This window comes from Muntiacus reevesi, chromosome 4 (genome assembly GCF_963930625.1).
Source record: "Muntiacus reevesi chromosome 4, mMunRee1.1, whole genome shotgun sequence".
NCBI lineage: Eukaryota > Metazoa > Chordata > Mammalia > Artiodactyla > Cervidae > Muntiacus > Muntiacus reevesi.
Genome location: NC_089252.1, coordinates 36,149,766 through 36,162,292, shown reverse-complemented (window position 1 = coordinate 36,162,292; position 12,527 = coordinate 36,149,766).

The window sequence follows — 12,527 nt, the reverse complement described above, 5'->3', positions numbered from 1 at the left end:
AACCACCACCTTAGGTCCTAATGGGGCTTTACTCCTTCCCTGAGCTCTGGTGCATCAAGTTGGCACCTTTATACCAGGTCACCCACCACCTTAAATCTCCATGAGATTCTCTTCCAAGACCCCTGACTGTGGCTCATTCCATGTGCTCTATGTATTCTCACTTTCTCTTGTGCACAGTTGTCACAGCTGAGCTTATTAAACTCAGCTCACAATAAAACTGTTAAAATTCATTTTAAAGGAAGCCATGGTGACCACTGACGTGCTTTTAATTAAGACTGAATTGTTACAGTGCTCTGAAAGTAAAACAGAATAGTTTTCCAACCCAAACTAGCTAGGGGGTTCCCATTTGTCACTGATTTAAGTACTATTCTCTTGGTTTCTGCTTGGGAGAAAAAAAATGTCATCTTTATTGTAATGTTTTGAAGTTAGTGAGACATATGGCAGTGAATTAAGGAGGGAACGTGATTTCAGACACTGATTATTCATGAATAGACTCACTGAAGAGGGGAATTTAAGTTTAAGGAGCAAGAATAATGAGAACCTGAAGTCTCGGAGATTTTTATTCTTTCCGTTGAGATTCTGATCTCTTTTGAAATTTTGGTCCAAGTCCAATAGGGTCTATATTTCAGTTTTGCCACAGAAATTGTTCTCTGTTCTCAGATCAGGATAAACAGAAAAGAGAATTATATTCCTCTTAAGGAAAATGCAGGAATTCACTATTTTTATATCCCACTGAGTAACAAATAGGAGCTGTGTTTGACAGGAATATTATTTCACCTCATAGTGCCAGAACAATTCCCCCCAAATAGTTCAAGTTCTCTCTTCCTACCAATGAATCCTTCCAGAACCTTACAGACAAGTAGAGACCACTGACCTGCAGAGCTGAAACAAGCCTGACATCATCGAGCCCAGGGATTGTTTTTTAATTTAGCCGTGAAATTTTTCTAAACAAAAATTTACACAGGGGCCTGACAAAGAGACACAAGTTGCTGTTCTGGTTGAAGCAGAAAAGACACAGACTTTCCCCAACTTGGTTTCTCCCAACCTTCCAAGTCAGCAAGGGGCCTTTCTCAATCCCAGTTCTAGCCCTACCTCCAACTCTTCTAGAAGCAAGGACACAGGGGCACAGAAAGGGGACTCGCCTTGGCTTAGCCGGGCTCACCTGCCTCCCACAAAACAACCCGTTTCTGTTTGAGTTCAACCTCTGTCCCCTCCCAGGCTCCTCTCCAGGGCAATTATGTGATGCTGTGTATTTACTTTATGTGTTTGTGTATTTAAATAGATTTAAGTATATGTATAACTGAATCACTTTGCTATAAACTTGAAAGTAACAACATTGTAAATAAACTAAGTGCTCAGTTGTGTCAGACTCTGGGACCCATGGACTGTAGCTCTCAGGCTCCTCTGTCCATGGGATTTCCCAGGCAAGAATACTGGAGTGGGTTACCATTTCCATCTCCAGGGTATCTTCCCGAGCCAGGAATTAAACCCACATCTCCTGCATTAGCAGATGGATTCTTTACCACTGAGCCACCTGGGAAATCAACTATACTCCAATATAAAATAAAAATTAAAAGATGAATACCCCCACTCAATTTTAAGACCCTGGAAGGAAAAAGGTTGTCTTATTCCTTCACACTTTCCTCCCCACCCCCCGCCCAACACACACACACTGTACTTTATATGAAGCAGGCACTTGGACCATGAACAGTGACTGGTATGAACTAAAGTTACCCCCCCCCCAACCCCTAGAATGACGGCCCACATTAGGTAAACAACTGGAGTGGTTAGGAATACAAGAAATTTGATTTTGGTTTGTTGAAGTTTAGAAATTCAGGTTTATCTGAAATCTCATTTTCCAAATGAAAGCAGACCTAAGAATAACCCTTAGTTGTTCAGAGTGTTAAATGTCAGAGATCAGGGGTTTCAGAACATCAGCCAGTGTTGAAACCACCCAAAACACTTGTTTAAACAGCTTCAGTCACTGGGCCTGTGGCCCAAGAATCTGCATTTTAAACAAGGTCCCAGGTGATATGGATGCCGCAGGTCCAGGGACCTACTTTGAGAAAGAGCCATCACTGACCTTACATGGAGATGCTAATCTGGCATTAAGTTTTCAGCCCCTGGCACAGGCTGAGCATGGAGCAGCTAATAGACATTATCAGTTAACCTCTCCTTTTGTAGTTGGGCTGCCAGAAAGGCAAGGGAAGGGCTATGATTCAGTGAAAGGAATCAGGATTTATTTCAATTCCAGCTAAATATGTCACAGAGGAGCCACCACTCAGCTCATTAGGAAACCGTCTTAGACTGCCACATTGTAGGGTTGAAAACTGATGTCATTTCCTTGCCAGGTGACTCAGTGAGCTGTCACATGTCCAGACACCTCCCTATGAGCAGTCCTCTGGTTACTAGACTTCTTGAAAGTTAGCAACTTCCTAATTAAGAGTTCAGATCCAACTACTGACCGTATGGGGAATACATTTCCCCTGATAACCACAGAAAATGAAGGGACCTTCAGAAATAATGCCATATGCAGCAACATGGATGGACCTAGAGATTACCATACTAAGCAAGTCAGAAAAGACAGATAGCAGATGACATCACTTACCTGTAGAATCTAAACTACAAATGAAACTATCTGTGAAACAGAAAAGACTCAGACACAGAGAACTGACATGGTTGTTGGTGGTTGCCAAGGGCAGAAGGGGCTTGGGGAAGGGAAGGATGGAGAGTTGGGATTAGCAGATGCAAACTATTACACATGGGATGGATAAACTACAAGGTCCTGTTGTATAGCACAGGGAAATATATTCAATATCCTGTGATAAACCATAATGGAAAAGAACATGAAAAAGTATGTGTATGATGGCTGTACAGCAGACATTAACATGTTATGAATCAACTGTCTGTGTGTGTTAGTCACTGAGTCATGTCCAACTCTCTGCAACCCCACGGACTCTAGCCCGCCTGGCCTCTCTGTCCATGGAATTCTCCAGGCAAGATTACTGGAGTAGGTTGCCATTTCCTCCTCCAGGGGATCTTCCTGACCCAGGGATAAAACTCAGGTCTCCCACATTAAAGGCAGACTCTTTACCATCTGAGCCAACAGGGAAGCCCATGAATCAGCTATACATCAATAAAAGTTTAGAAAATAGCAAATGAAATGAAAGGAAATTCAGTCACATAATGAGGAAGGAAAAGAACCCCTTCATTTTCATAAGGATCTACTCTTGACTTTCTTTGCATAATTACTACCATCATCCCCCTTCACCTGACATCAGAAAAAGTATTTTCCCTTAATTTGTATGAAATAATTTATGCAAAATCAATTCAGAAGAGCCCACTCATTGAAAAAGTCCCTGATGCTAGGAAAGAATGAGGGCAAGAGGAGAAGGGGGCAACACAAGATGAGATGGTTGGATTGCATCACTGACTCAATGAACATGAGTTTGAGCAAACTCAAGAAGATAGTGAAGGACAGGAAAGCCTAGACTACTGCAGTTCATTGGGTCGCAAAGAGTTGGACATGACTTAGTGACTAAACAACAATTCAACAAACACCGAGGACTGCTAAGCCAACCGCTGTGCTGAGAAAAGTCAAATATGTGTAAGATCCAGCCTTCATCCTAGAGGTCTGCATAGCAGACCTAACAAGGAATATTTCCCCAAAGCGGATTCAAACTAGGTATCCAGCAAATTTTGCCTTCAGAGAGAAAGTCACTTGACCTGGTAGGCATTTACCATCCAGAACTTTCTAGTAGGACTTATGTATTTGTTCTCTTTGTACTTGCCTAATTAAGCCAGGGCTTTCTCAACTCACAGCTGGAGAAATTAAATTCTGGAGGGTTTCAGTGCCTTATCCTAGACCAATTCGTGGGCCAAAACCAGGATTAGAACTATGACTCCTTCTAAGTCCCAGCAAGCAATCATCCTCTCAGGTTTTGTAGAAATTCTCCCACCTCCGCCCAGCCTTTTGTTAGCATTCGTGGTTTTTAGACACTCCTGATGACATCAGAAAGACTCCTATTCTCGTTTTCTTCAATATTTTCATATATTTAGAAAACGAGGTATCCCTTCTCAATCCTTTCATTCTATCCAGGGGAGGAGGTGAGTCACTTCACTGAGGCTGGCAGTGCATCCTGCTCCATCACTGACGGCCCCCGGATGCTACCAGGGCGGCAGGCGCTCACAGGTGGCAGTGGTTTCTAATCACCAATTTAGCCTTATTCTAAGCAGTCATCTGTAGAGTTCTCACCGCTCTAGAGTGCACTAAGAAGACAGCGAAAACCTTAGTCCCACCTGCGGTCACTTACCCAAAGGCTGAGTTTTGTTCTAAGTTATTATTCAATTTGAATTTGGCTGATAGGAAACAGTAGGTTGTAATGGATGGAATTTTTGTTCTGGAACTACTTGACTTTTTTTTCTAAGCCAAACCTAATTCTGCCTGCCTTGTTTTAAATCAATTTATACTCATTCTGCTGTGGGTCATACCCACATAGAAACTGCTAGCAAATACATTACATTTTCACTTCTTCAAAAATGAGGGCATGGGGGAGAAAGTGATTCTGCAGATGATAACATTTTCCAATTACTGCTTTGGGGACGCTACTATTTGAATAATATAAAACATTTTCCCAATAATATTAATTATTCCTTAATATTAGCTAGAATCTAGATAGCAGGAATTCACTTTTATAGTTCAACTACTAACCTTTAAAAGTTTTTAACCATGAAAAAGTAGTAAATGATGCCTTCCTGTTCCTAGGCCACTAGAAGAGCATTTGCAAGAACCCCTTATTAAACCATCAGAAATAATGCTAGATCAAGAAAGCTGAAGTTTATCTATATAACCCTTAAACTTCAGTTCATTCAGTCAGTCGTGTCCGACTCTTTGTGACCCCATGAATCACAGCACGCCAGGCCTCCCTGTCCATCACCAACTCCTGGAGTCCACCCAAACCCATGTCCGTCGAGTCAGTGATGCCATCCAGCCATCTCATCCTCTGTCGTCCCCTTCTCCTCCCGCCCCTAATCCCTCCCAACATCAGAGTCTTTCCCTTAAACTTAAGTTGACTTAAAAATAGGAGGAAAAATATTTCTTCTAGAAAGCTCAAAATTGGTCAAACACACCATAGTTTGAGGTCTAGGCAAGAGAAAATCTTGTATTGAGTATCTACTTCTTACAGTTTTCCAGCATTCTAGGAAAACAAAAAAATGAACTTACATAGAAGATGTCTGTTAAGGCAGACAGTCAATAACTGAACACCTTCTGTGTGCAGTCAACCAGAGAAATGCTAAAAATGGAAATGTATGGCCCCTGCTGTTCAAGGAATTTGCTCATGATTAATGTGGTTTATTTAGAAGAATGAAGGGAAAGAAAAGCCCATAAAGTTTAATAGTTCCAAGTGTTTTTTTTTTATTCAACCACTCAGTGAAATAGAAGGAATTACCACTAATAAAGAAATCAAAAGCAAGAAAAGATCCATGGTCAGTAATATCAAGCTAGCATCCAGGATTCTCAGGTGTCACCTCTAGACCAGCTGGACCCTTTTAAAACTCAGCCTGAGAATACTAAAAGTTGCAGTCAGTAGTCCATCAAGGTGCTGTAACCCATGACATTAATTTAATAAAGTACAGATGAACTTTATGACTAGTTAAGGACTAACACCTCAGCTTTCACCCAGCCATTTGGTTTATGGGATGTCAGGTCTTGAATGAGAAAACTTAGGTGCTAAAAACCTGGACACTATGACTCCAAAAGTCTTTCTTGGCTACAGTGGAAATTTTCAGTCACAAAATGGATGAACCTTGAAGACCTAATACTAAGTGAAATAAGCAGGCCATAAAAGGACAAATACATGTAAATGATTCACTTCACTGTATAGCAGAAACTAACAACATTGTAAAGCAACTACACCCCAATGGGGAAAAAAAAGGACAAACACCATGAATCCACTTATGCAAGGCATCTAAAGGAGTTTAATTCATTGATAAAGAAGGTAGAATGGTGGTTGCCAGGGGCTGGAGGAGAGGGCAAAGCAAGCTGTTTAATTGGTATAGAGTTTCAGTTTTTACCAGATGAAAAGGTTCTGGAGATCTTTTTCACAACAATGTAAATATACCAAAAAAACATCACTGATCTGTGTTCTTAAAAATGGTCAAGATATTAAATTTTATGATTTGTGTTTTCTATCGCAATAAAAACAAATTTTAACAACATGAAAAAAAAGAAAACCTCACTTAGCAAAGATCTTCAGCAATTGCTTTCAACTGTTTAAGCTGTTTAATTAATCATTAATCACATCATTCAACTGTTTAATTGCTTTCAACTGTTTAAGCCAGAACTTTTCACCACTGCCCTTTGCAGCAAAAGGCTATCGTAGCAATAAGCAAACACCCAGGTAGTCTTGAGCATAGAATCATCACTGTTAGATTTTTCAAAGCAGACAAAAGTTCATTTCTAAGTTAAAAGCCCATTCTAACCAACCACCACCAACGGTTTTTAGCTAGTATGATTTGCATTTACTGGTTTTAGCAATTCAAGCTAGAATTTCCTCAACAAACACACCCTGCCACCAGAACCATGGAAAACAAAATCAGTGAGGCTCCAATGACTGTGGATCAAGCATCTTAAAAACTAAAACACATAGTTCTTTGCCTCAGAACAATATTCAACATTCAAGATTTAGGGATAGGCTGTCCTAGCAGGATACTTCAAATATAGTTTTGTGAGTTTCTTTTCACAAAGTTGATTAACAGTGTATCCTAATTAATGCAGAATTGGATGCTACATGATAATATTATGTTTAAAGGTATTTTCTCACTGAGAAAGCATATTTGTAGATAACTTAAATGATTCCTCCTCTCTTACACATGCTACATAAAAGAATAATCAGGAACAAACAGAGAATCTCTAAAAAAAAACACACACGCACACACACCTAACTTTCTACAGCAGCAGCCAGCACAGCAGAGTAACCAAGAGGACATTCTGAAAACACAGACGCCCACGCCAAACCCCAGGTTTTCATGAGTGGGGAGCCAGAAGTCTTTTCTCAGAGGTACTGATGATCCCGAACCACAGCCAGACAGAGTTAAGAGCAAAATTCGATAGTCATACACTCTTTTTGAGATATTTAATCAACAACTTAGGAGCGCACAGCTTTCATCCCATGTAAGTTACCTCTAAACAACACGTCAGGCGAGTTTTTTATTCATGCTTCCTAAATATACCACATTCATAACGGTGCATCAGTCCCGCTTCCCACCACACTGTGTCTTTGTGTACTGTGCTCTTCTCGTTTTGCCAATGAGCCGACCTAACAGGGATTCATGTCTGACTCAGTGTTCAGAACAGTGTCTAGAACATTGGCACTGAGTTAAGTGTTAAAAAAAAAAAACCCAGCGGGAACTGTGTGCTGCTTCATACACCCAATATTTGTTCTTGCAGGTGTATCAGGTTTAAAGTCTGCAGTTACAAATCACACATGTAGGAATGTAACTTTTTCTCATCTTCTACAAGTCAATGAAGCTTACCTCTTGAGATCCTGACTCCAGTCCAGACGGACAACTTGGGATCCTGGCGCCATGAAAGTTGCAGTCTCTGCGTGAGGTTCTCTCTTTGAGAAAGATCTGGTCAGACTAGATCTACTTCCTTCACGCTAGGAGACTTACCCAGCATCCCACACGAGGCTGCCTCCTCCTCCTCCTCCGCGGCGTCTTCAAGCAGCAGCTCCACCTGCCCGGTCCCTGCCCCGTGCCGCCAAGTGCTGCAAACACCTGTGGTCCCCACCACAGCCGCTGGTCATCAAGTGGGGGCACCTGTGTCCTCTCCGTCCCTCCCTCAGCCTCAGATGGCTCACCACTTCTGCAGCTACTCAGAACTGCTCCTTCCTCCCCTAACCAGGGAGTGAGGGGCTCTCTGAAGTCACCTGTCCACCAGATCAGCCCCAGGCCCTCGCCAATTCTAGTGTGAACCAAGCCTAAATGTGACGCCTCCCTAGTCACCTTGCCACCTTTCCACCTTTCCAAGCTTGAGATGCAGGCAGAGATCTGCGATGCTTCCAGGCCTGTCTCACCTGAGCCCACACCAAGTTTTGATCCTAGCAGTTGACAGGATGAGAAATGAGCCTTCTTTTAAAATTTGTCTAGAAACACAAAAGACCCTGAAGAGCCAAAACAATCTTGAGAAAGAAGAGAGCCAGGGGCACCGCACTGCCTGACTTCACACCAATCATTATTGACACAGTTTTCTGAACTGTAGGTCAGGAAATAATTGTGTTTGTAGCCAGGATTTTTAAATTAAATGGGATCCAATAGGACAGGGTCATCTAGAAGAAAACATCTTGCTGTACTCTTTATTTAAATACAGGATCAAGAATTAAACTGTATTTCTAGTGTACTTTTAGTCAAAAAAAGATCAGAAACTCTGTTTTCTCATCCCGTCCCTTTTTAAACTCTCCAATCCATCAATCAGAGCTTTTATCTCTCCCATCTCTGGCTTTCCCAATAAACAAACAAACAAACAACAACAACAAAAAAAAACACTCCTGTAGAATCACCCTTTAAGCTCTCTCCTCTTGGATTTATTTTGTAATCTATACTCTAAGCCTTGCAGACTTTCCTACGTCTGGCTTTTCTGTCTCCTCTGTCTGGTCCTCCCAACGTCAAGTCAGGACATTCATAACAACCACTTCTGAGGACGTTTTCATTCCTGTCTTCTTTGTTCCCCTGTGTCCTTCCTATCCCGAGGCCCATTAGCTTCACCTTCCAGCCTAGTTTTAATAATCAGAGGACCCAGGGAATCAGAGAAGTAAGATACAACACAGAGCAATTCAAAGTTTAACCTGCCACACAGGGATGTGGCAGTTTGCTAGCACTTTGAACAAGTTATTTTTTTTAATGTTTAGACATATAATAACAACACTCTAAACTATTCAATTTGTTTATACTGGTAGTCACCAATTTTAAAAGGCTAGATAAAGCATGCAGTCATTTAAAAGCACTGTCCTGAAACATTTAGTTTTAACTTAAAATGTGCACATGTTTATTCATTCACGAACCTTTTCATGAAGCATCAAGGCCTTACTTTGAAGTGAGTCTATTGATGGAAGTTCCAAGTCATCTTTCTTACATGAAGCACATTTAATGACGTGTTGTCTGTAGATTTTGGTTTTAGGTTTCTTTAGGCTGGGATGTGCAAAACTGAATGCAGACTCCTTCTAAATTGTCGGTATTTTTTCTCATGATTTACACTTGTCTCACCCACAACTACTCTGGCAGCAATTTTTAACAACTCTTTGTCTATTCAATCTTTGCAGAGCTTTCTAAATTGAAAGACAAACAGTTTCTTTAAACTCTTTTTTAAAGGGATTTTAGAGAAATGGCTCTTCTGCATTCATATTCCAACACTCTGTAATATTTAATTTAATTACATAATTGTAGCACCAAGTTAGACTAACGTAAATAGGTTTGAGGAAGTAGCTTGATAGAGTGAGCATTTCTTGCACCGTGGGCAGCCTGGCTATTTTCCCAGAGAGGATGAAGAGGGTCCATTCAGCTGGGAAGTAGGTTGGGTGTTTTGTGAAAAAGGTTTCTGCTGCATTAAAAAAAAAAAAAAGGTTCAACCCAAGATAAAGCAAAATGTGTGCTCAGTCACTCAGTCGTGTCTGACTCTTTGTGACTCCATGGACTGCAGCCCACCAGGCTCCTCTGTCCATGGAATTTTTCAGGCAAGAATACTGAGGCGGGTAGCCATTTTCTTCTCCCAGGGATCTTCCGGACCCAAGGAGATAATCCTGTGTCTCCTTTACCCCTGTGCCATGCAAACTATAATAATTTCATAAAAATGTCCTCCTAGAGCAGAAAGAGCACTTTTTGATGGGGAAGGAGAAAGCAGAAAGGAGGAAATTCTAGATTTTAGACAGATGCTGCTTAATTTGTGACACTGAGTAAATCAAGTAAAATTCCTAAAGTTCAGTGGGGTTTTTGTTTTTGTTTTTTTATGAAGCTAGACTAAGTTCTCTTCAGCTTCAAATCCTGTTATCCAGACTTACCCAAGGTTCTCGTGGGTCAGCATGAGTTAGGTGTAAAGAAGTTGAGCTCTGCTTAGTTTTCTCCTCTGTGAAATGGGGAATCTGGCCTCACTCGTGATTCCTCTGGTCTGTTCAGCACTTTGATCATTCTGAAAAAAAAGATGAGATAGTCTTCAAAAGATTCAGTGACCAGACAGTTTTACAAAATGCTGGGGTAAAAATGTTTAACTTTACTACAAAACTTCACAGCTTTTAATAAGCCAAAGGGTTTGTGAATCTCTTTAAAGAGGAGGTAATAGACAACTTCTCCCAAATATATTGTGCCAAATATCTTTTTTTTCCCATAGAATCTCTCTCAGGACTAAAGATCCACAGAACACTCTGGAGGAATTCTGGCCCAGCTCTCTCTGTAGTCCTTTCTAGCTCCAAATTCCCTAGCCTATGTCATTGATTCATTGAGACTTTTAATAAACAAGGCATTGGAAATGGCCAGAGATTCAGTGGAGATCATTTGTAAAAGACAAAAGCTTGAGCAAAGTCAGGAAGGGGATGGAAGTTTACCAGCACCTTCTTTTGATCTTTTCCTTGACACCAAGTAAGCCGCCAATAGACTACAATAATGTGGGGGGGGGCGGGGGGGGAGGGAATGTGTACAGCAGTTTGAATGGATTCTTTAATTATCACTAAAAACCCAGAAAACACAGCCCCAAGGATGCTGTGGTCAATACTGTTATGGTCTGACCCTGTAGACTGAGGTTTGGAGGACCAGGTGAAACCCATGGACCCTATTTTGTGCGACCCTTTTGTGACCCCATGGACTGTAGCCCACCAGGCTCCTCTGTCCATGGGATTTCCAACACAGGAATACTGGAGTGGGTAGCCATTCCCTTCTCCAGGGGATCTTCCCGACCAAGAGACTGAACCCACGTCTCATGCATTTCAGGTATAAAATGGAGTGAAAGGGAATTCTCACCAGGTAAGGGTCAGGAAGGAAAACATTTCCTCCAGCCCAGGGTTGTAAGCGTGATTACTGGTGTTTCTTTAAAAAAAAAAGGGACCCATCTCTCTGGCATATCACGCCAATAAAATTTCACTGAGTCCAAAAGTAAGTCACAAGACAATCTCTTCTGTTTCTGTCTCATGTGTTTTTTTTGCTGAATAGTTCTTGACCTGTGAATGTTACTTAATGATACTGCCATTTCAGTATCGATATTTTTCTAATGAGGCATCTGATGTGAAACAAAGCAACATTAGAGGTCAGAGGCAGCTACTGTAGAGGGTCTTCTTTGAAATGTGTTCCATGGTAATATCACTCCACCTGGAAGGGATGGTAAGCATAAGAAGCCAGAGAAAGCTTGCTCCACTGTTCCTATAAAGACCCAAAAATATCAGAGCTGGCGGAGCAGACCTCATAGCACAATTATGGCTCTTACTGCTCATGGCTCTTTCTAGGTGGAGGAAATTTTAAAGGGTATGATTTCCTCTGAGGTTTGAAACACAGTCTGCAAAGAACCAGTAGGCCATTTTTACCATATTTGTAGTGTGAACATTGGGCTAGTCACAAATAAGTTTATATATGTCCAGACATTATATCCATGGTATTATCTCAATATGTTGGCCTCTAAAATGGAAGGGTTTGGACTAGATTATAAACAATATTGGGACTTCCCTGGTGGCTCAGATGGTAAACAATCCACCTGTAATGCAGGAGGTGCAAAGAGACTCAGGTTCAGTCCCTGGGTCGGGAAGATCCCCTGGAGAAGGGAATGGCAACCTACTCTAGTATTCCTGCCTGGAGAATTCCATGGACAGAGGATCCTGGTGGGCTACAGTCCAGGGGGTAGCAAAGAGTCAGACATGACTGAGCAACTATCACTTTCACATAAACAACATTCACTGGAAAAAATTTTTTACTATTATTATATATCATTTCAAAAATGTGTTATACATATCATTTTTTAAAGGTGGTAGATTCAACAAATTGGTTGAATCACCACATCCAAGTCCCTAGGGAGCTTCTCTTTCTGCTGAGTTTGCATTTACTCAGTGGAGGAAGCATTTGTAAGCAGTGTGTTGATTTTCTGCTTTTCCTTCCTTCAGCATAGTCCCAAACATCCCCATTTGTTTTTTTAATTCAGTCAGTAAGGCATTTAGTTAACAAAATTAGGGTAGGGTAGAAAGATGTCCAGTACCTTGGTCACCTGAGGCGAAGAGCCAACTCATTGGAAAAGACTCTGAAGCTGGGAAAGATTGAGGGCAGGAGGAGAAGGGGATGACAAAGGATGAGATGGTTGGATGGCATCACCGCTTCAATGGACATGAGTTTGCGCAAAGTGCAGGAGATAGTGAAGGACAGAGAAGCCTGGTGTCCTGCAGCCCATGAGGTTGCAGAGTCAGACACCATTGAGCAACTGACAACAACAGCAAGAAAGATGTATGGGCTTCCCAGGTGGCTCAGTAGTAAAGAATTCACCTGGCAATGCAGGAGACGTG